We start from the raw sequence: 24,496 nt of genomic DNA on the forward strand, positions 1-24,496 counted from the left end.
GTTTAAAACAATCCTTTAATAAAACCATAGTATCATTGATCACCATCTTCCAATTTATCCCATTGATTCTTAATTTTCCATCATTCCTTCATCAGAGTATATATGGCATCATTGGCAACTAGAACGCTCAGGGGCCGTTTCGATAGTTCCTAGCCTTTAATAATTTTCCATCATTCCTTCATCAGAGTATATATGGCATCATTGGCAACTAGAACGCTCAGGGGCCGTTTCGATAGTTCCTAGCCTTTAATACTTGGCAATATAATCACTTATCAAGATGGACTCTCGTTGAAGATCAGCAAGATCAACCAACAGATCCATATAAGGGGCCATGGACTCATCCATTGAAGACCAGCAAGGTCAATCAACCAGATCCATGCCCGATTCAGAAAACAACTCCAACTCTGTTCCAATATCTTCCTCGACGCACGCGTGGGTATCCTAGGCGACCCAGAGCCCGAGCACCGTATGGTCAGCACCCTCTAGGATCCTTCGCAGGTAACCTAGCGCTTCACGCATAGGCCGCTTCCTTGGCCCCTCATCCACCGTACCGGAAGCTCACCATTTTAATCGCACCGAGGCTGGTCAAGACCTCGGCCGACCTTGCTACGCGAGACGTCCTTCATTGACTCCCCGTCAGCAATTGCAACTTTCTCATCACGACCTTAATCACAAGACGGTCAAAATGCTCCCCCCAGCATTCTTGACATAAAACAATCATTTACAAACAGCATTTACAAACAGTTTACAACACAATTTCTATTTTAACTTTCATTTTTCCACATTATCCTTTATCAATCTACATTACTTATTCCATATTCCATTTATATGTATACTCATCCCATCACATCATTTCTATCTCATCACTTCAGATTCCCTCACATCGCATATCGTATATTCACATCCATACATCCACATCTATATGCGTACATTCACATCTACATGCATACTTCTACATCTCTATGCATACACCCACATCCACATTCACATTCACCTCCATACATCTACATCTATATGCATACATCCATCTCCACATTCACATCCACATCTATACATCTATATCTACATGCATACATCCACCTCTACATCCACATCTACATCTATACACCTACATCTACATGCATACATCCACATCTCCATTCACATCTATATCTATACATCTACATCTACATGCATCCATCCACCTCCACATCCACATCTACATCTATACATCTACATCTACATGCATACATCCATATCTCCATTCCCATCTACATCTATACATCTATATCTATATGCATACATCTATATCTCCATTCACATCTACATCTATACATCTACATCTACATGCATCCATCCATCTCTACATCCACATCTACATCTATACACCTACATCTACATGCATACATCCACATCTCCATTCACATCTATATCTATACATCTACATCTACATGCATCCATCCACCTCCACATCCACATCCACATCTATACATCTACATCTACATGTATACATTCACCTCCACATCCACATCCGTATCTATACATCTACATCTACATGTATACATCCACATCCACATCTATACATCTACATCTACATGCATACATCCACATCTCCATTCACATCTATATCTATACATCTACATCTACATGCATCCATCCACCTCCACATCCACATCTACATCTATACATCTACATCTACATGCAAACATCCACGTCTCCATGCATAATAAAATTCTTTTAATTAATCTAGGATGATAGTTCCTAGAATATGGTAGGAAGTCCTCTTTTTATGCTTTGAATGAATTTATTTTATGCGTAATTTCTATAAAAATTTTGCCATAGCTCCGCTACTATGACTGATAAATCTCAATTTTTTTGTAAAGGATAAAGCTTATCATTAAGGAAATAATTAGAATGGTCTCTAATTGGATCATCAATCCATAATGGTCTCTAATTGGGTCATTAAGAAAACAATTAGAATGGTCTCTAATTGGATCATCAATCCATAATGGTCTCTAATTGGATCATTAAGAAAACAATTAGAATGGTCTCTAATTGGGTCATCAATCCATAATGGTCTCTAATTGGGTCATTAAGAAAACAATTAGAATGGTCTCTAATTGGGTCATCAATCCATAATGGATTGAATCATCAATGTGCATAAACTAAAAGCATAGCAAAAAGCCATTAATTTGGCCTCAAGCATAGCTTAATCTTGGATTAAGGAAAGGCTTTATGAAAAGCTTCATTTGGATTGAGAATGGGTCATGAGTATGACCATTTCTTGAATGAGAGAGAGAAATTACATAAAAACCATTAGAATTTAAATATAAGTGGAAATTAACTTCAATAGCAATTAAAAAACCATACTAATTAAGCTTCTCAAGCTTGAGAGGGGTTGAGAAGAGAGAATCATTGAGTAATTATAGAAAAAATCAAAAATTCAATGTACTTACCTTGTAATTTGCTTGATTCTTTATTCACGGTAGAGGCCCCCAACCAATCAATTGGTTTAGTATGTTGATGGAGCCACCAATGGAGATTGAAGAAAGAGAGAAGTATCAAAAACTAGTGAATTATTAAAGAATTCACAGTTCTTGACTTAGGTAGAGTAGAGTAACAAGGCATAATAGGTGGAGTAGAGTAACAAAGCATAAGACTCTATCTAATTTGGCTTAGGTGGAGTAGAGTAACAAAGCATAAGACTCTATCTAATTTGGCTTAGGTGGAGCAGAGTAACAAAGCATAAGAGACTATATTTTGGCTTAGGTGGAGTAGAGTAACAATGCATAAGACATTATATTTTTTTCAACAAGGGAAGGCTTCTATTTATAGGAAAATTTGAGCTCCTAACCAAACAAACTGATTCTAGAATTTTCTAAGTCAGTTTGGTTGAATTTGGACTAGATTTGGACCTAGTTTGGTTACTTTTTGATTCGGTTTGGTTCCATTTTGATTTGGTTTGGTTCAAGAGAGATGAGAGACAAAAATATCACATTATTTTTGAGTTTAAAACTCATTCAAGCATGTGAAATATGCACCTCCTTTAAAGAATTCCCCTTCCTTACATATGTGTCAAAATTTTATTGCTCATAGTTTTTTACTAATAAACCTTGTACATTTTCAACTCTTCATCTTATGTGAAATATGCACCTCCTTTAAAGAACTCCTCTTCCTTACATATGTGTCATAGTTTTTTTACTAATAAACCTTGTACATTTTCAACTCTTCATCTTATGTGAAATATGCACCTCCTTTAAAGAACTCCCCTTCCTTACATATGTGTTTATTTACTAATAAACCTTGTACATTTTCAACTCTTCATCTTATGTGAAATATGCACCTCCTTTAAAGAACTCCCCTTCCTTACATATGTGTTTATTTACTAATAAACCTTGTACATTTTCAACTCTTCATCTTATGTGAGCATTTACTCATTTTTGGGTATCTTCTTTTACAAATTGGATTTATCTCCTCCCTACACATGGATTGATGCTATTGGCCCATAGGAACCTTAATTGGACCATAGTCTAAATATTTATGAAAATCTAGACCCTTAGGCTAAGGTTCTTTATACCAATTTCCAATTAATTCCAATTGCACATTGGAAAATTCTTTTTAAATTTCTATTTCAGGGGAACTCATCTGAATTATAAGAGATATTTTTCTATCCAAAAATATTCAAAATCTGAATATTCTCTCTCTAGAATATTTTCTCTCTCTAGGTTAAAACAGCCACAAACAAGATCTCTTATATTTTAGAAAAGGAATTGATTACAGGGGAATATACTAGACATCAAAAAGGGGGTTGGGGGAGGAATCTTACAACTAACATGGAGAGCAAAGGCTCAAACTCAAGTTCGAGCCTTAAGGCCGGGGTGCACTAACATGGAGAAAAAAGACTCAATCTAGGTCGAGCCTTAAGGCCGGGATACACTAGCATGGAGAACGAAGGCTCAATCTAAAGTTCGAGCCTTAAGACTGGGGTGCACTAGCATGGAGAGCAAAGGCTCAAACTCAAATTCGAGCCTTAAGACCGGGGTGCACTAGCATGGAGAGCAAAGGCTCAAACTCAAGTCTGAGCCGCCTTAAGGCCGCCTTAAGGCCGGGGTGCACTAGCATGGAGAGCAAAGGCTCAAACTCAAGTTTGAGCCGCCTTAAGGCCGGGGTGCACTAGCATGGAGAGCAAAGGCTCAAACTCAAGTTTGAGCCTTAAGGCCGGGGTGTCCTAGCATGGAGAACGAAGGCTGTATCTGAAGTTCGAGCCTTAAGGGCGGGATGCACTAGCATGGAGAGCAAAGGAGCAAAGGCTCAAACTCAATTTCGAGCCTTAACGCTGGGGTGCACTAGCATGGAGAGCAAAGGCTCAAACTCAAGTTCGAGCCTTAAGGTCGGGGTGCACTAACATGGAGAGCAAAGGCTCAAACTCAAGTTCGAGCCTTAAGGCCGGGGTGCACTAACATGGAGAACAAAGACTCAATCTAGGTCGAGCCTTAAGGCTGGGATACACTAGCATGGAGAACGAAGGCTCAATCTGAGGTTCGAGCCTTAAGACTGGGGTGCACTAGCATGGAGAGCAAAGGCTCAAACTCAATTTCGAGCCTTAAGACCGAGGTGCACTAGCATGGAGAGCAAAGACTCAAACTCAAGTTCGAGCCTTAAGGCCGGTGTGCACTAGCATGGAGAGCAAAGGATCAAGTTCGACCCTTAAGGCCGGGGTGTACTAGCATGGAGAACGAAGGCTCAATCTGAAGTTCGAGCCTTAAGGCCGCGGTGCACTAGCATAGAGAGCAAAGGAGCAAAGGCTCAAACTCAAGTTTGAGCCTTAACGCCGGGGTGCACTAGCATGGAGAGCAAAGGCTCAAACTCAAGTTTGAGCCTTAAGGCTGGGGTGCACTAACATGCAGAGCAAAGGCTCAAACTCAAGTTCGAGCCTTAAGGCCGGGGTGCACTAACATAGAGAACAAAGACTCAATCTAGGTCGAGCCTTAAGGCGGCCGGGGTACACTAGCATGGAGAACAAAGGCTCAATCTGAAGTTCGAGCCTTAAGAGTGGGGTGCACTAGCATGGAGAGCAAAGGCTCAAACTCAATTTCGAGCCTTAAGACTGGGGTGCACTAGCATGGAGAGCAAAGGCTCAAACTCAAGTTCGAGCCACCTTAAGGCCGGGGTGGTGCACTAGCATGGAGAGCAAAGGCTCAAACTCAAGTTTGAGCCTTAAGGCCGGGGTGCACTAGCATGGAGAACGAAGGCTGTATCTGAAGTTCGAGCCTTAAGGCCGGGGTGCACTAGCATGGAGAGCAAAGGAGCAAAGGCTCAAACTCAATTTCGAGCCTTAACGCCGGGGTGCACTAGCATGGAGAGCAAAGGCTCAAACTCAAGTTCGAGCCTTAAGGTCGGGGTGCACTAACATGGAGAGCAAAGGCTCAAACTCAAGTTCAAGCCTTAAGGCCGGGGTGCACTAACATGGAGAACAAAGACTCAATCTAGGTCGAGCCTTAAGGCCGGGGTACACTAGCATGAAGAACGAAGGCTCAATCTGAAGTTCGAGCCTTAAGGCCGGGGAGCACTAGCATGGAGAGCAAAGGCTCAAACTCAAGTTCAAGCCTTAAGGCAGGGGTGCACTAGCATGGAGAATGAAGGCTCAATCTGAAGTTCGAGCGTTCAGGCCGGGGTGTATGGAGAGCAAAGGAACAAAGGCTCAAACTGAAGTTCGAGCCTGAAGGCCGGGGTGCACTAGCATGGAGAGCAAAGGCTTAAACTCAAGTTCGAGCCTTAAGGCCTAGGTGCACTAACATGGACAAGAAAGACTCAATCTAGGTCAAGCCTTAAGGTCAGGGTACACTAGCATGGAGAACGAAGGCTCAATCTGAAGTTCAAGCCTTAAGACTGGGGTGCACTAGCATGGACAGCAAAGGAGCAAAGGCTCAAACTCAAGTTCGAGCCTTAACGCCGGGGTGCACTAGCATGGAGAGCAAAGGCTCAAACTCAAGTTCGAGCCTTAAGGCCGGGGTGCACTAACATGGAGAGCAAAGGCTCAAACTCAAGTTCGAGCCTTAAGGCCGAGGTGCACTAACATGGAGAACAAAGACTCAATCTAGGTCGAGCCTTGAGGCCGGGGTACACTAGCATGGAGAACGAAGGCTCAATCTGAAGTTCGAGCCTTAAGGCCGGGGTGCACTAGCATGGAGAGCAAAGGCTCAAACTCAAGTTTCAGCCTTAAGGCCAGGGTGCACTAACATGGAGAACAAAGACTCAATCTAGGTCGAGCCTTAAGGCCGGGGTACACTAGCATGGAGAACGAAGGGTCAATCTGAAGTTCGAGCCTTAAGACTAGCATGGAGAGCAAAGGCTCAAACTCAATTTCGAGCCTTAAGACCGGGGTGCACTAGCATGGAGAGCAAAGACTCAAACTCAAGTTCGAGCCTTAAGGCCGGGGTGCACTAGCATGGAGAGCAAAGGCTCAAACTCAAGTTCGAGCCTTAAGGCCGGGGTGCACTAGCATGGAGAACGAATGCTCAATCTGAAGTTCGAGCCTTAAGGCCGGGGTGCACTAGCATGGAGAGCAAAGGAGCAAAGACTCAAACTCAAGTTCGAGCCTTAACGCCGGGGTGCACTAGCATGGAGAGCAAAGGCTCAAACTCAAGTTCATGCCTTAAGGCCGGGGTGCACTAACATGGAGAGCAAAGGCTCAAACTCAAGTTCGAGCCTTAAGGCCGGGGTGCACTAACATGGAGAACAAAGACTCAATCTAGGTTGAGCCTTAAGGCCGGGGTACACTAGCATGGAGAGCAAAGGCTCAATCTGAAGTTCGAGCCTTAAGACTGGGGTGCACTAGCATGGAGAGCAAAGGCTCAAACTCAATTTCGAGCCTTAAGAACGGGGTGCACTAGCATGGAGAGCAAAGGCTCAAACTCAAGTTCGAGCCGCCTTAAGGCCGGGTGCACTAGCATGGAGAGCAAAGGCTCAAACTCAAGTTTGAGCCTTAAGGCCGGGGTGCACTAGCATGGAGAACGAAGGCTGTATCTGAAGTTCGAGCCTTAAGGGCGGGGTGCACTAGCATGGAGAGCAAAGGAGCAAAGGCTCAAACTCAATTTCGAGCCTTAACGCTGGGGTGCACTAGCATGGAGAGCAAAGGCTCAAACTCAAGTTCGAGCCTTAAGGTCGGGGTGCACTAACATGGAGAGCAAAGGCTCAAACTCAAGTTCGAGCCTTAAGGCCGGGGTGCACTAACATGGAGAACAAGGACTCAATCTAGGTCGAGCCTTAAGGCTGGGATACACTAGCATGGAGAACGAAGGCTCAATCTGAAGTTCGAGCCTTAAGACTGGGGTGCACTAGCATGGAGAGCAAAGGCTCAAACTCAATTTCGAGCCTTAAGACCCAGGTGCACTAGCATGGAGAGCAAAGACTCAAACTCAAGTTCGAGCCTTTAGGCCGGGGTGCACTAGCATGGAGAGCAAAGGCTCAAGTTCGACCCTTAAGGCCGGGGTGTACTAGCATGGAGAACGAAGGCTCAATCTGAAGTTCGAGCCTTAAGGCCGGGGTGCACTAGCATAGAGAGCAAAGGAGCAAACGCTCAAACTCAAGTTCGAGCCTTAACACCGGGGTGCACTAGCATGGAGAGCAAAGGCTCAAACTCAAGTTTGAGCCTTAAGGCTGGGGTGCACTATCATGCAGAGCAAAGGCTCAAACTCAAGTTCGAGCCTTAAGGCCGGGGTGCACTAACATGGAGAACAAAGACTCAATCTAGGTCGAGCCTTAAGGCCGCTGGGGTACACTAGCATGGAGAACAAAGGCTCAATCTGAAGTTCGAGCCTTAAGACTTGGGTGCACTAGCATGGAGAGCAAAGGCTCAAACTCAATTTCGAGCCTTAAGACTGGGGTGCACTAGCATGGAGAGCAAAGGCTCAAACTCAAGTTCGAGCCACCTTAAGGCCGGGGTGGTGCACTAGCATGGAGAGCAAAGGCTCAAACTCAAGTTTGAGCCTTAAGGCCGGGGTGCACTAGCATGGAGAACGAAGGCTGTATCTGAAGTTCGAGCCTTAAGGCCGGGGTGCACTAGCATGGAGAGCAAAGGAGCAAAGGCTCAAACTCAATTTCGAGCCTTAACGCCGGGGTGCACTAGCATGGAGAGCAAAGGCTCAAACTCAAGTTCGAGCCTTAAGGTCGGGGTGCACTAACATGGAGAGCAAAGGCTCAAACTCAAGTTCAAGCCTTAAGGCCGGGGTGCACTAACATGGAGAACAAAGACTCAATCTAGGTCGAGCCTTAAGGCCAGGGTACACTAGCATGGAGAACGAAGGCTCAATCTGAAGTTCGAGCCTTAAGGCCGGGGAGCACTAGCATGGAGAGCAAAGACTCAAACTCAAGTTCAAGCCTTAAGGCAGGGGTGCACTAGCATGGAGAACGAAGGCTCAATCTGAAGTTCGAGCGTTCAGGCCGGGGTGCACTAGTATGGAGAGGAAAGGAGCAAAGGCTCAAACTGAAGTTCGAGCCTTAAGGCCGGGGTGCACTAGCATGGAGAGCAAAGGCTCAAACTCAAGTTTGAGCCTTAAGGCCGGGGTGCACTAACATGGACAACAAAAACTCAATCTAGGTCAAGCCTTAAGGTCAGGGTACACTAGCATGGAGAACGAAGGCTCAATCTGAAGTTCAAGCCTTAAGACTGGGGTGCACTAGCATGGAGAGCAAAGGAGCAAAGGCTCAAACTCAAGTTCGAGCCTTAACGCCGGGGTGCACTAGCATGGAGAGCAAAGGCTCAAACTCAAGTTCGAGCCTTAAGGCCGGGGTGCACTAACATGGAGAGCAAAGGCTCAAACTCAAGTTCGAGCCTTAAGGCCGAGGTGCACTAACATGGAGAACAAAGACTCAATCTAGGTCGAGCCTTGAGGCCGGGGTACACTAGCATGGAGAACGAAGGCTCAATCTGAAGTTCGAGCCTTAAGGCCGGGGTGCACTAGCATGGAGAGCAAAGGCTCAAACTCAAGTTTCAGCCTTAAGGCCGGGTGCACTAACATGGAGAACAAAGACTCAATCTAGGTCGAGCCTTAAGGCCGGGGTACACTAGCATGGAGAACGAAGGGTCAGTCTGAAGTTCGAGCCTTAAGACTAGCATGGAGAGCAAAGGCTCAAACTCAATTTCGAGCCTTAAGACCGGGGTGCACTAGCATGGAGAGCAAAGACTCAAACTCAAGTTCGAGCCTTAAGGCCGGGGTGCACTAGCATGGAGAGCAAAGGCTCAAACTCAAGTTCGAGCCTTAAGACCGGGGTGCACTAGCATGGAGAGCAAAGACTCAAACTCAAGTTTGAGCCTTAAGGCCGGGGTGCACTAGCATGGAGAACGAAGGCTGTATCTGAAGTTCGAGCCTTAAGGGCGGGGTGCACTAGCATGGAGAGCAAAGGAGCAAAGGCTCAAACTCAATTTCGAGCCTTAACGCTGGGGTGCACTAGCATGGAGAGCAGAGGCTCAAACTCAAGTTCGAGCCTTAAGGTCGGGGTGCACTAACATGCAGAGCAAAGGCTCAAACTCAAGTTCGAGCCTTAAGGCCGGGGTGCACTAACATGGAGAAAAAAGACTCAATCTAGGTCGAGCCTTAAGGCCGGGATACACTAGCATGGAGAACGAAGGCTCAATCTAAAGTTCGAGCCTTAAGACTGGGGTGCACTAACATGGAGAACAAAGGCTCAAACTCAATTTCGAGCCTTAAGACCGAGGTGCACTAGCATGGAGAGCAAAGACTCAAACTCAAGTTCGAGCCTTAAGGCCGGGGTGCACTAGCATGGAGAGCAAAGGCTCAAACTCAAGTTCGAGCCTTAAGGCCGGGGTGCACTAGCATGGAGAACGAATGCTCAATCAGAAGTTCGAGCCTTAAGGCCGGGGTACACTAGCATGGAGAGCAAAGGAGCAAAGGCTCAAACTCAAGTTCGAGCCTTAACGCCGGGGTGCACTAGCATGGAGAGCAAAGGCTCAAACTCAAGTTCATGCCTTAAGGCCGGTAGCACTAACATGGCGAGCAAAGGCTCAAACTCAAGTTCGAGCCTTAAGGCCGGGGTGCACTAACATGGAGAACAAAGACTCAATCTAGGTTGATCCTTAAGGCCGGGGTACACTAGCATGGAGAACAAAGGCTCAATCTGAAGTTCGAGCCTTAAGACTGGGGTGCACTAGCATGGAGAGCAAAGGCTCAAACTCAATTTCGAGCCTTAAGACCGGGGTGCACTAGCATGGAGAGCAAAGGCTCAAACTCAAGTTCGAGCCGCCTTAAGGCCGGGGTGCACTAGCATGGAGAGCAAAGGCTCAAACTCAAGTTTGAGCCTTAAGGCCGGGGTGCACTAGCATGGAGAACGAAGGCTGTATCTGAAGTTCGAGCCTTAAGGGCGAGGTGCACTAGCATGGAGAGCAAAGGAGCAAAGGCTCAAACGCAATTTCGAGCCTTAACGCTGGGGTGCACTAGCATGGAGAGCAAAGGCTCAAACTCAAGTTCGAGCCTTAAGGTCGGGGTGCACTAACATGGAGAGCAAAGGCTCAAACTCAAATTCGAGCCTTAAGGCCAGGGTGCACTAACATGGAGAACAAAGACTCAATCTAGGTCGAGCCTTAAGGCCGGGATACACTAGCATGGAGAACGAAGGCTCAATCTGAAGTTCGAGCCTTAAGACTGGGGTGCACTAGCATGGAGAGCAAAGGCTCAAACTCAATTTCGAGCCTTAAGACCGAGGTGCACTAGCATGGAGAGCAAAGACTCAAACTCAAGTTCGAACCTTAAGGCCGGGGTGCAGTAGCATGGAGAGCAAAGGCTCAAGTTCGACCCTTAAGGCCAGGGTGCACTAGCATGGAGAACGAAGGCTCAATCTGAAGTTCGAGCCTTAAGGCCGGGGTGCACTAGAATAGAGAGCAAAGGAGCAAAGGCTCAAACTCAAGTTCGAGCCTTAACGCCGGGGTGCACTAGCATGGAGAGCAAAGGCTCAAACTCAAGTTCGAGCCTTAAGGCCGGGGTGCACTAACATGGAGAACAAAGACTCAATCTAGGTCGAGCCTTAAGGCGGCCGGGGTACACTAGCATGGAGAACAAAGGCTCAATCTGAAGTTCGAGCCTTAAGACTGGGGTGCACTAGCATGGAGAGAAAAGGCTCAAACTCAATTTCGAGCCTTAAGACCGGGGTGCACTAGCATGGAGAGCAAAGGCTCAAACTCAAGTTCGAGCCGGGGTGCACTAGCATGGAGAGCAAAGGCTCAAACTCAAGTTAAAGCCTTAAGGCCGGGGTGCACTAGCATGGAGAATGAAGGCTGTATCTGAAGTTCGAGCCTTAAGGCCGGGGTACACTAGCATGGAGAGCAAAGGAGCAAAGGCTCAAACTCAATTTCGAGCCTTAAGACCGGGGTGCACTAGCATGGAGAGCAAAGGCTCAAACTCAAGTTCGAGCCGCCTTAAGGCCGGGGTGCACTAGCATGGAGAGCAAAGGCTCAAACTCAAGTTTGAGCCTTAAGGCCGGGGTGCACTAGCATGGAGAACGAAGGCTGTATCTGAAGTTCGAGCCTTAAGGGCGAGGTGCACTAGCATGGAGAGCAAAGGAGCAAAGGCTCAAACGCAATTTCGAGCCTTAACGCTGGGGTGCACTAGCATGGAGAGCAAAGGCTCAAACTCAAGTTCGAGCCTTAAGGTCGGGGTGCACTAACATGGAGAGCAAAGGCTCAAACTCAAATTCGAGCCTTAAGGCCAGGGTGCACTAACATGGAGAACAAAGACTCAATCTAGGTCGAGCCTTAAGGCCGGGATACACTAGCATGGAGAACGAAGGCTCAATCTGAAGTTCGAGCCTTAAGACTGGGGTGCACTAGCATGGAGAGCAAAGGCTCAAACTCAATTTCGAGCCTTAAGACCGAGGTGCACTAGCATGGAGAGCAAAGACTCAAACTCAAGTTCGAACCTTAAGGCCGGGGTGCAGTAGCATGGAGAGCAAAGGCTCAAGTTCGACCCTTAAGGCCAGGGTGCACTAGCATGGAGAACGAAGGCTCAATCTGAAGTTCGAGCCTTAAGGCCGGGGTGCACTAGCATAGAGAGCAAAGGAGCAAAGGCTCAAACTCAAGTTCGAGCCTTAACGCCGGGGTGCACTAGCATGGAGAGCAAAGGCTCAAACTCAAGTTCGAGCCTTAAGGCCGGGGTGCACTAACATGGAGAACAAAGACTCAATCTAGGTCGAGCCTTAAGGCGGCCGGGGTACACTAGCATGGAGAACAAAGGCTCAATCTGAAGTTCGAGCCTTAAGACTGGGGTGCACTAGCATGGAGAGAAAAGGCTCAAACTCAATTTCGAGCCTTAAGACCGGGGTGCACTAGCATGGAGAGCAAAGGCTCAAACTCAAGTTCGAGCCGGGGTGCACTAGCATGGAGAGCAAAGGCTCAAACTCAAGTTAAAGCCTTAAGGCCAGGGTGCACTAGCATGGAGAATGAAGGCTGTATCTGAAGTTCGAGCCTTAAGGCCGGGGTACACTAGCATGGAGAGCAAAGGAGCAAAGGCTCAAACTCAATTTCGAGCCTTAAGACCGGGGTGCACTAGCATGGAGAGCAAAGGCTCAAACTCAAGTTCGAGCCGCCTTAAGGCCGGGGTGCACTAGCATGGAGAGCAAAGGCTCAAACTCAAGTTTGAGCCTTAAGGCCGGGGTGCACGAGCATGGAGAACGAAGGCTGTATCTGAAGTTCGAGCCTTAAGGGCGGGGTGCACTATCATGGAGAGCAAAGGAGCAAAGGCTCAAACTCAATTTCGAGCCTTAACGCTGGGGTGCACTAGCATGGAGAGAAAAGGCTCAAACTCAAGTTCGAGCCTTAAGGTCGGGGTGCACTAACATGGAGAGCAAAGGCTCAAACTCAAGTTCGAGCCTTAAGGCCGGGGTGCACTAACATGGAGACAAAGACTCAATCTAGGTCGAGCCTTAAGGCCGGGATACACTCGCATGGAGAACGAAGGCTCAATCTGAAGTTTGAGCCTTAAGACTGGGGTGCACTAGCATGGAGAGCAAAGGCTCAAACTCAATTTCGAGCCTTAAGACCGAGGTGCACTAGCATGGAGAGCAAAGGCTCAAACTCAAGTTCAAGCCTTAAGGCCGGGGTGCACTAGCATGGAGAGCAAAGGCTCAAACTCAAGTTCGAGCCTTAAGGCCGGGGTGCACTAGCATGGAGAACGAATGCTCAATCTGAAGTTCGAGCCTTAAGGCCGGGGTGCACTAGCATGGAGAGCAAAGGAGCAAAGGCTCAAACTCAAGTTCGAGCCTGAACGCCGGGGTGCACTAGCATGGAGAGCAAAGGCTCAAACTCAAGTTCATGCCTTAAGGCCTGGGTGCACTAACATGGAGAGCAAAGGCTCAAACTCAAGTTCGAGCCTTAAGGCCGGGGTGCACTAACATGGAGAACAAAGACTCAATCTAGGTTGATCCTTAAGGCCGGGGTACACTAGCATGGAGAATAAAGGCTCAATCTGAAGTTCGAGCCTCAAGACTGGGGTGCACTAGCATGGAGAGCAAAGGCTCAAACTCAATTTCGAGCCTTAAGACCGGGGTGCACTAGCATGGAGAGCAAAGGCTCAAACTCAAGTTCGAGCCGCCTTAAGGCCGGGGTGCACTAGCATGGAGAGCAAAGGGAGAGCAAAGGAGCAAAGGCTCAAACTCAATTTCGAGCCTTAACGCTGGGGTGGACTAGCATGGAGAGCAAAGGCTCAAACTCAAGTTCGAGCCTTAAGGTCGGGGTGCACTAACATGGAGAGCAAAGGCTCAAACTCATGTTCGAGCCTTAAGGCTGGGGTGCACTAACATGGAGAACAAAGACTCAATCTAGGTGGAGCCTTAAGGCCGGGATACACTAGCATGGAGAACGAAGGCTCAACCTGAAGTTCGAGCCTTAAGACTGGGGTGCACTAGCATGGAGAGCAAAGGCTCAAACTCAATTTCGAGCCTTAAGACCGAGGTGCACTAGCATGGAGAGCAAAGACTCAAACTCAAGTTCGAGCCTTAAGGCCGGGGTGCACTAGCATGGAGAGCAAAGGCTCAAACTCAAGTTCGAGCCTTAAGGCCGGGGTGCACTAGCATGGAGAACGAATGCTCAATCTGAATTTCGAGCCTTAAGGCCGGGGTGCACTAGCATGGAGAGCAAAGGAGCAAAGGCTCAAACTCAAGTTCGAGCCTTAACGCCGGGGTGCACTATCATGGAGAGCAAAGGCTCAAACTCAAGTTCATGCCTTAAGGCCGGGGTGCACTAACATGGAGAGCAAAGGCTCAAACTCAAGTTCGAGCCTTAAGGCCGGGGTGCACTAACATGGAGAACAAAGACTCAATCTAGGTTGATCCTTAAGGCCGGTGTGCGCTTTTGCTGCACAGGTCGTAGCTGGGGACTTGCTAGACACCGTATGCGAGCCACAGATGGCTACAAGCGTACAACCAGGGAAGGAAGCTCAAACAGAATTCCAAAGGGTGTGTCACTCACCGCTCAACCGCCGCCTTGAAGGATTCCCGCGTCGCAGCCGTGAAGGAGGAGCCGCCGTCGCCACTCTACCGCCTCTCCGCCGCGCCATGCCGCTACACAGTGCTCGATCGCTCTCTCACTCTCTCTCTCTCTCACACACACACACACGCAGGAGAAGGAAACCAAGAGATAAGGCAAGAGCACTCTTGTATTCACAACACATGAGAATGAGGATTTTAGGGTTACATTTGACTCATATAGGTGACTTGGCCGTTCACACTTGGGCGCCCATACATGGCCGGCCGACCTTAACCCTTATCCTACTGATATCCAAGGTGCGCCTCTCATCAGCGATCACCCAATCCCTTCATCCTTAACATATGGTGCCGACAAGCCCGGCCCATGACTCAGAATATTTAAATTAATGACGTAAAATATAGTACGTCGCCATGTCCGCCATGGGTTAACATGCCCCCCTTCCTGATGTAGATTCCGTCCTCGGAAGATATGGTATGGTAAGCTCGAGAGGGTGTTGTGGTAGACCGTCTGCAAAACAGGGAAGTAGAGTGAAGGTATGCTGGAATTCAAAAGATATAAAGTGTATAAATTCAAGCATGTGAGACCACAATGGATGTTGCTATGAGAACTTAGTTTAAGGGTCACATGAGTGAGCTAGTGTAGCAAATTAATAGGAGTTTAAAATTATTGAAAGGAATTCAAGAGTTAGCAAGGTGTCAAAGGTTAATCAAGGTTTATAACTGGCCTAAGTCAAGGAAAATAACCAAGCTTAATAAATAAACAGATGACCACACTGTGTCTACTCTAAGAACAAGTTAATACCACAAGCCTTGGGACACAAGAAACATCAGAGTTACAGGAGCTTTTTGCCTTCTTCTTCTTTTTTTTTAAAAAAAATTAATGCACGTGACAATTTTTACACACAATGGCGACCTTCCTAAGGCAAAACTAACATCGATCCTGGTACCATGTTTAACACAAGGCATTATCCAGGAATCTATTAGCTTACTTTAGGCAAGGCTACCCCCTACCAACCAAGGCATCGGTCTGGAGTAGAATACTCCTCGCCTACCAAGTATCAATAAGGCGATAGGCCAACATTAAAGCACATCATAGACTTGTATTGCCATTTATTGTAGGCTTTTTTTTTTAATAATCTATTTCTTTTGATCTTCTCTCCTGAACTATAATTTGTCTTGCATCCTTTCGACAAAGGGGTAATAGCTATGTCCTAGAGGTCAACACACACATGGCCAGGTGTCAAACATTAAGATGGTTTGACCCTAGACCTAAGACAATCGTATTCCAAGGTTAACTAAAGACGTCATGCTGCCTAGGAATATTTCCAATAAAGTTAAGCTCATTAATGATTTACACTAGCATGCAAGCAACTTCAAAAACTAAGTAGTACATTGATAGTTTCCATGTGGTCATGCATTATAGTTTATGCTATTGATTGAACAGTAAAAACGAAAGAGAGTGGGTACGGAAGAATTACACCTGTAATTGGAGATCTCCTTGATTTGATGAGACAGCTTGCAATTTGATGTAGATATATTTTAATGAACGTTGCGGTAGTCTCAGGACTTGAAAGGGAACCCACCTCAAACTTTTCAACCTGTACAATCAACTAACAAGCACTATACCTCGAGAGGCACATCAGTGTAAAAATTTCAAGACTTGTTTAAGGAATCTAAACTAGAAAAAACTCGGAAACGCTAACCTACCTACCAGTCACCACACTACTACTGAGGATACGGTAAGAGGATGTTGTAGAGTCCTGGCTCTAGCCCTAAGGCTAAGCCTCTATCCACATCATCCAAACAAATAAAGTCAACCTCAGTAGTGCCATGAGTTTCATCCGTCCATTCATCATTATCAGAAATTTCCTTTTCATTTTCCCATCCACATAAACTCATCAAAAATGTAACCATGCGAGGATAGTCATCTTGTGGAAAAGGAAAGCATTGGGCTATCGGGGATATGTCCTCTACGGAGTAGGGGTCAGTTATGGTCAATAGGCGAATTAGCCATTCTAATTCCTCAATATTTTCCTCTCTGGCTAGTACATCTATATGATCCCATTCAGTTTCAATTACAGGATAGCACATGTGGAATATCTGAGAAAGGTACAGATGATACCTCTCACCAAAGGTAGGAGTGGATGAAGTGTATGATGATCGGGCATCTGCTATATCTGCAAACACAGATATAGCATCAGTAGGTTTATGACAGGACAATCTAGTTCTTGATTGTATACGGATATTTCTCTTGTTTTTGTGCTCTTGCTCTTTTTACCATTTTTGCTTTTCTCTTTTCTTTTCTATGTATGAAGCTATATATATACATCCCCTTGAATTTGGCAATTACACGGTCAGGGGAGAAGGTTAAGGAGGAAGCAATAGAATTTCGAGCGTGAGTACATGCTCCCCCTTTCCTTGGGTAGATCATATTATTTGCAATGATATTGCAGCCTCTTGGAACCAATTTGTCCAGTGGGTCATAGGTTGTGATGTGGGCAGATAGCTTTTTATGACCCTTGTGGCTACATCCAATTGCAGAGATGGTAGTGTACGCTCCCATTGACGAATGGAGGAAATGGTTTTCGACGATACTATTACAAGGGGAGACGTAGAGTCATCGGTTGTTTGTTGGGTGTTGACAAGAGTAGGTGTAGAGCATGTAGAAACTTCTATATGAGTGTGTGCCTGGCTAGAAGCTTCATGTGGCTCCCCCCTTCCTGAGCTAGGTGGTAATGATCGATACCGTTTGGGAATCCAAACTAACTCTGGAAGAAGTGGTGCAGAGCACTCTATTACCTTTCCCTTACCACGGTCTTGAATGGTCATTGGGGTGGCAACAATTGGTTTGCAAGGTTTTACAGGTGATGTAGAGGGTTTCAACTTATGTTTAGGGACCCAAATCTGGTCATTTCCCTCGTAGTACCCTTGGGCTACTAATAATTTTTTAGGGATCCATCGTGATGTTACCTTGCCCTTTTTCGGGTGGGTAGCTGCTTTCCTTTTACGAGGCTTCTTGGTGGCTGAACGAGATTGAGCAGGGGAAGTAGCTGTTAACAAAGCTTTGGGGACCATTTGTATGTACTCTTTGGCATAGTAAGCGAAGCTTTAGGGACCACCTTGCCTGTTTCCACTCTTGGCGTTAAAGCGTTAGAGGGGTGGCCAACAATTGAAGATGGTTTTGCCACTGGACTTTGTGATTTTTCGTTATCTAATATTTGAATGGATGACTTAGGTGCGGGATTTTGAGCGGTCAGACCTAGTGTTGGTTCTTGCGTTGTGACTTGTCTGGTTGCCCAATCGATATTACACTTGGTGGCCATCATCCATTTGCGCCCTAAGATTACAGTCCCTTCCATGGTACCAGCAGGCATAACCAAAAAGCTTTGAATAATAGTTCCCTTGTCATAAGCAACCGAAGTGTGTAGAATTCCTGAGATAGGGGTTTTCTTCTTGTTGATTCCTTGAACTTGGATAGAACTCTTGGATAAAGGTGGTTTTCCCAGTTGACACCACACGCCATATGATAGCAAATTATGTTGAGCTCCTGTATCCAATAATGCATTATACAGCACCTCCCCGTAAGGACTCTGTAACTCAATTGGGTATCTTAGAGGTGGGTCAGATTCCAGTGCATCCTCCTCTGCTTCCTCAAAAAATACTTGCGTAATTCCCAAGTTGGCTTCTCGTTGTCGCCTAGCATGCTGTGACGTTCTTTGGCTTCGACTCTCGCTTGTATCTTTTTAAGCTCAGCTTGTTCTTTAGCTGCCTTCTTTTGATGGATTGCATGTAACTCCTCCTGGCTCAGGGGGTCATAGTATCGTTTGAATTTACTCCCATTAAGGAATCCAATGGTTTCAACTCCGTCGAGAGTCTCCACTCTGATGGTACCTTGCGGGGTAATTTCACATACTCTATATGGTCCCTTACCAGCATATTTGAGCTTCTTATTTTCGTTTCGCACTCCATACATCAGGACTTTATCCCCAACCTTGATGTCCTTGTCCTTTAGATGGCGATCAAACCATTTTTTCCTTCTATCCTTCTCCACAAGGGCATTGTATACAACCAATTGTCTTTCTTCATTTAGTCGCTTAAGGATATACAGACGCTCTGCTAAGGGATTACCATCCCAACCCTTTTGAGTAGCAACACGAAGACTAGGAATGACAAATTCCCACGGCATGACTGCTTCTTGGCCATATACCATTTTGAATGGTGTGCAATTAATAGCCACTTTGTACGCAGTACGATAGGCCCATAAAGCTGTCGTAAGCTTTAGATCCCAATCCGTGCGATGAGCTTCAACTGTCTTTGTCAAAATAGAGATTAAAGTCTTGTTGGTACTCTCGGCTTGGCCATTCGCTTGCGGATAGTAAGGAGTAGATTTATGATGCGATATCATGAAATTTGTTGTGAGCTCCTTAATCACTTCATTTATAAAATGCGTACCATTGTCGCTCACAAGTTCAAAAGGACAACCAAATCGTGTGATTATATTTTCAAAGAGGAACTTGGCTGTTGTCCTCGCATCTGCCTTACGTGTCGCTTTCGCTTCAGCCCATTTGGTCATGTAGTCAGTGGCCACAATAATATAGCGAGATTGTGTGTTTCGGGCCGCTGGGCTAATTGGACCTACAAAGTCTAAACCCCACTTTTCAAATGGTTGGTTTACTTTGATTGGATGTAGGGGCATCTGATCTTTCCTCTGGGGTTTCTTATATCGTTGGCATTCATCGCAACCCTTCACAAAGAGTGATGCATCTTGGAACATAGTGGGCCACCAATACCCTGATTGTAAGATCTTTCGCGCAGTTAAGTCTCCTGAGAAGTGACCACCGGCTACGCCCATATGTGCCTCTTGCAAAATGTATAGATACTCATCCTCTCGGGCACAATGCCTAAGAACGTCATCCTTTCCTCTTTTATAAAGAGTCCCGGCTATCAGGCAATAGGGTTCGCATTCTTTGATCAGCTTCCGAGCTAGATCTTTACGAAGCTCCTTGGGTGGAAAGCCATTAACCAAAAGTTAACAATTTTCTCACTCCATTCAGGCATTGTCTCCACCATGAACAGGGAAGTGTCAGGTAAGTCATCATCAACCCCCGTAGGAGCCTCACCATTAGGTATGCGAGACAAATGATCAGCCATAACATGTTTCTTGCCAGGTCTCACAACAACCGTGAAATCAAACTCAAGGAGAATCAATAGCCATCGTGTGATTCTTCCTGTGGAGCATGGTTTGTTTACCAGATACAATAATGCTTGATGATCCACATAGAAAACAAACTTGGTGGCAAGGAGGTAATAACGAAATTTCCTTACTGCATATATCATTGCCAACCCTTCTCGCTCTGTAGTGGTGTAGTTCATCTCAGCATCGTTCAACTGGCGACTGGCAAAGCTAATGGGGTAGTCTAGCTTGTGTTCTCCAGGTTGAGTCAACACACACCCAATAGCAAAGTTTGATGCATCAATATGCACATGGAAGAGTAAATCCCAGTTAGGCATTCTCAAGATTGGAGCACTCGCCAAGGCCTTCTTTAATAGCTCATAGGCACGGTCACATTCTTCGGTCCAAATAAACTCGATGAGAAGCTTATACAATGGTCGAGCTATCTCGGCGAAGAATAGAATAAACCTTCGATAATAACCAACGTGGCCCATAAAGCGTTGGACTCCCTTGTAGTTGGTGGGTGGGGGTAATTCCAGAATGACCTTGATTTTACTCTCGTCCGTGGAAATCCCATTTTTGGACACTATATGCCCTAAGATAACTCCGTGTTTAACCCAGAATTGGCATTTGAAAGGATTCAAGGAGATGCGATATAATCTACACCTTTCAAATATTTTTCGTAAACACATCAAGTGCTCGTCCCAAGAGGAATGAACACAAAGATCATCTAAGAAAGCTTCACAGAAGTCCCTTAGATATTCCTTAAAGGCCGTGTTTATCAATCGTTGGAATGTTGCAGGTGCATTGGTCAAGCCAAAGGCCATGACCCGAAAAGCAAACACTCCAAACTCCGTGATAAATGCTGTTTTAGCTTGGTCCTCGACTGCAATTGTGATCTGATTGTAACCCGAGTACCCATCTAAAAAGCTATATGCCTCCTTGCCTGCCACTCTTTCAAGCACATGTTCAGAATATGGCAAGGGGTAATGATCCCTTCTGGTGGCTGCATTAACCTTTTTGAGATCAACGCACACTCTGAGTTTCCCATTCTTCTTTGGTACGATGACTATCGGAGAAACCCATTCTGAGTGCTCAATAGGGTATATGAATCCACATTTTACAAGCTTTTCAATTTCCTCTTGTACAATCTTTGCGTACTTAGGATTCATTGGGTAGGGACGTTGCTGGACTGGTTTAGCAGTGCTAATCATTGGAATCGTGTGTTGCACCACCGAGGGTGGAACACCCTTCATATCATGATATGTCCAAGCAAATATGTCCTTGAATTCTTTAAGAAGCTTCGTAAGTGCAGCTTCTTCCGCCTTGGTGAGGTCTTGAGCAATAAAAACTGGTTTAGACTCCTCACCCGGATCTGCTAAGTCTATCTCCTTAACTACCGCAGGGCCATCGTAGACATCGCTACTCCCATTGGTAGGCGTTCGTTGGGCTTTTGTGTAGACTACTTTACGTTCCCTTGTGGTGAATGATTTGAAATGCTCGGGTGCGGGGTGTAAGTCTACTGGTTCTTGTTGTGCCAGACTTTTTTCTTTCAATTCCGCTTCCTTTTGTTGTTGAGCCAACTCTTGGTTTTGCCGCCTTCTTGCAGTACGACTTAGTTTCGGCTTCTCTTCGATTTCTAATTGGGCGACGTCATGAGGTTGCGGAATACACCACATGACACTTTGGAGGTATTGTCCCCAATTATCCGCTATCTTCCGCCGATGAGCATCAATGGCTCCTACATAACTAAGCCATTCTGCAGTGGATCTTTCCTTGTTTATTGCAGTTCGTACATTAGCTCGATAGCGTTGGCGCTTATGTCTCGTTTTCTTCTTACCAAGTTTTTGATTTTTGTTTCTATCCGATTCGGACTCACTTGGTCGATCTTCACTTTCGGATGAACTGTAGGAGGCCACTGTCCCAGGCCTTGTGCACCTTGCTTCCACATTTGGGTGAATATTTAATTCATTTTTCCCATCAGGCTCAGGGTCAGTTTCTTCTTGAGATTCATACTCAGAGTTGCATTGGTCAGAGTCTTCGCTACTTTCAGTGTCGGTGGAGTTTGCCACTTTCTCGCCATCAGGGGTCAAGTGCATAACACCTATCATGTTTATTGGCACTAACGGTGGCATATCTTGCCCCTCAGGTGTTACCCAACTTGTGCCTCTATTTCCCCATGTGTCTATGGTTGCCGCTAGGTGTACCCAATCCACGTTATCCGATTCAGTCATACCTGGTAGGACATCCATATAAGGAGAATCTTTCCCATCATCAGTCTCTTTTTTGCATGTATAGCAATACCTTAATGGGGCAGAATGAACAGTGGTATCCGATCGATTATCAATGATAACCTTGCTTCCTAAAGGATGTGCACGACCATTCTCAAGATCAACTCGAATGACAGAGTCCTGGAATTGTAGGTAGACATGGTTTTTCGACCAGTCATGTACCATTTGTTCTTCCCTCATGAAAGGACGTCCTAAGATCATTTGATATGACATAGGATGCTTGGAGAAATCCATTACAATGAAGGTATGTTTTACCTTGTATCCCAGGACCTTGATCTTGAGGTCCCTTAACATTCCAATAGGTTTAGCTATGGTTCCGTTTGCCATCTTAACCACTATGTTTGTGACTTCGAGGTGAGGTCTTCCCATGGATTCCCAACAGTTTTTAGTCACAATGCTCACTCCAGCACCACCATCAAGGATTCCCTTTAGAGTTAATCCCTTGGTAGTAATGGGGAGGGTGGCATTAGATTCGTCCCCTTCAAAGTACTGACCCAACTTGTTCACAGGTATTTCAACGACCGAATCTTCATCTAAGTTGGGTTGTAGATCCCAATGTTCCCCTTCATCTTGAAGCGTGTCGGGTCTATCCATATTTGCAAATTGTGGTAACCCCGCCTTTAGTTCTCCATTGAGAAATGCCCGAAGAGCTAAGAATAGCTCAGGATCTCCGTATAATTTGGATATGATCGTGGTTCTGATTTCGGAGGACATGAAATCCATTAGCTTGGACACATTCAATGGTACTTTTCGAGATATCGCTCCTTGGCTAGGGACTGGTGAAGATGGAATCACTTCCTCTTCAATGGGGTCAGGCATTCCCTCACTAAACATTCTTTCCAGCAAGAAGGGTGTTTGCCCACTTCCGGATGTCCTATCCTCACTTCCTTCCCGAATGATACTCGGTATAGCTAACAGTTTATGGTTCCGGTGAGGCTGAACTTGCGTAGGAAACACTATGTCTGAAATTTTGACTTTTCTCGGGTTTGGCTCTAGTTCTCTTTGTGTTTCTTCCACCAAACCCCTTAAGTGTTGTACTTGTTCAATCTCCTCAACTGGGTTTGGGTAAGTTCCAATCTTTTTCTTGAGGGTTTTTGGCCCACGTGGCTTGTCTTGGGGAGTCTCAGTCAGTTTGGGTGGTCGAGAGGGCATAAACTGACTTGGTTGTGGGGCCGAGGAAGTTTCCTTCTGTTTCCCCTTATTTATGTACTCACTTGATTCTCCTTCGTTGAGCTCCCGACGAGTGGGTTCCTCCTTTAAGGTAGTGGCTTTGGTCCCCATGGTTTCTATTGAATCAGAATCGTCTTCAGGATCATTCATATACACGGGGTCGTCTCCTGTCCCTATGTTAGTCTTTGAACTGGGCTTGGAGCTCGTGGCATTAAGCGATCTCTTTCGCCGTGTTTTCTTTTTCTTTGCCTGAGCGATTGATGCAGTATCCCTCTCTTCAAGAATGTAGTTTTGATTTTGAAGCATTGACCGTGTGACTACATTCGCAGGTACAACTGGTGTGGTTCCTCGTGCTTGGTTGGTGACCTCAACCAAATTCAATGGCGTAATCTTGGGTGCATTAGGATTATGTGGACATTGAGCGATCAAATGATCTATGCCACAACGATTACATGTAAGTACCGGCATTCCTGATGTGCTCCCTTGATTTGGTTGCATCTGAGTAGCGATCTTCTGTAGCCTATTAGGGCACTCCGCTATACGATGCGGTCCACCACACTCGTAACATTGAAGAGGTGGTCTCCTTGCCAAGGTATTAAGGTTCTGCCCTCTTGTGGCGAGAGCAGCCGCTTGATATACAGGCTTGACTTGCCCGAAATGATCCTCCATGTAGTACTGGGGAATCATTTCAAACGTATCAATCCCGTATGGAGCAGTAGGGTCTATCTCCTCTTCATAATCCCCACATGCACTATGTGACTCACAACCCATCTGGTTTATTGGGGTAATCCTTAGATGTGGAGGTTGTGGTCCTAGCACTGGCGGTGGTAACGGCACAGACTGGACTACATTCGGATTCCTTAGAACTATGTGCTGTGAGACGGTTGCTCGATAGGTTGTGCAGGCATTAGCGCGGGTACTTGAGGTGTGTTTGACCAAGCTAGTGGTGCCTGGTTTGCCAACATTCGCTTAAGTGTTAGGCAATCTTTAGATTGATGGCCATACTTACCACATGCATTGCAATTCCCATTGAATTTGACTCTGAATGTGGGACATTCACTCGTGCTATGTGGTCCTAAGCACACCGAACACCATTGTTGCTCTCTCCTTGGGTACATATGGCTATTCTGAGGAGCTCGATTACCCTTGAAGTATTCTTGGAGAGCCTTAGTAAGGTCGGTCACAGACATTTCAGATATCTTGGGCTCCTTGGCAATTGGTTTTACCGTCATTGGCTCGTGCCCAGATACTTGCGAACTAACGGATTTTGTTTCTGAAGACACCTTTTTACCTGCAATCATCAAGTTGTCTTCTAACTGGATTGCATTGGCAGTGACTGCTTCCCACGTTGTAAGACCTCTAATGACTAGGCCATTGTAAATGTCCTCGT

The sequence above is a fragment of the Cibotium barometz genome, chromosome 29 (assembly GCF_041138505.1).
Source record: "Cibotium barometz isolate CiBa-2024 chromosome 29, ASM4113850v1, whole genome shotgun sequence".
NCBI lineage: Eukaryota > Viridiplantae > Streptophyta > Polypodiopsida > Cyatheales > Cibotiaceae > Cibotium > Cibotium barometz.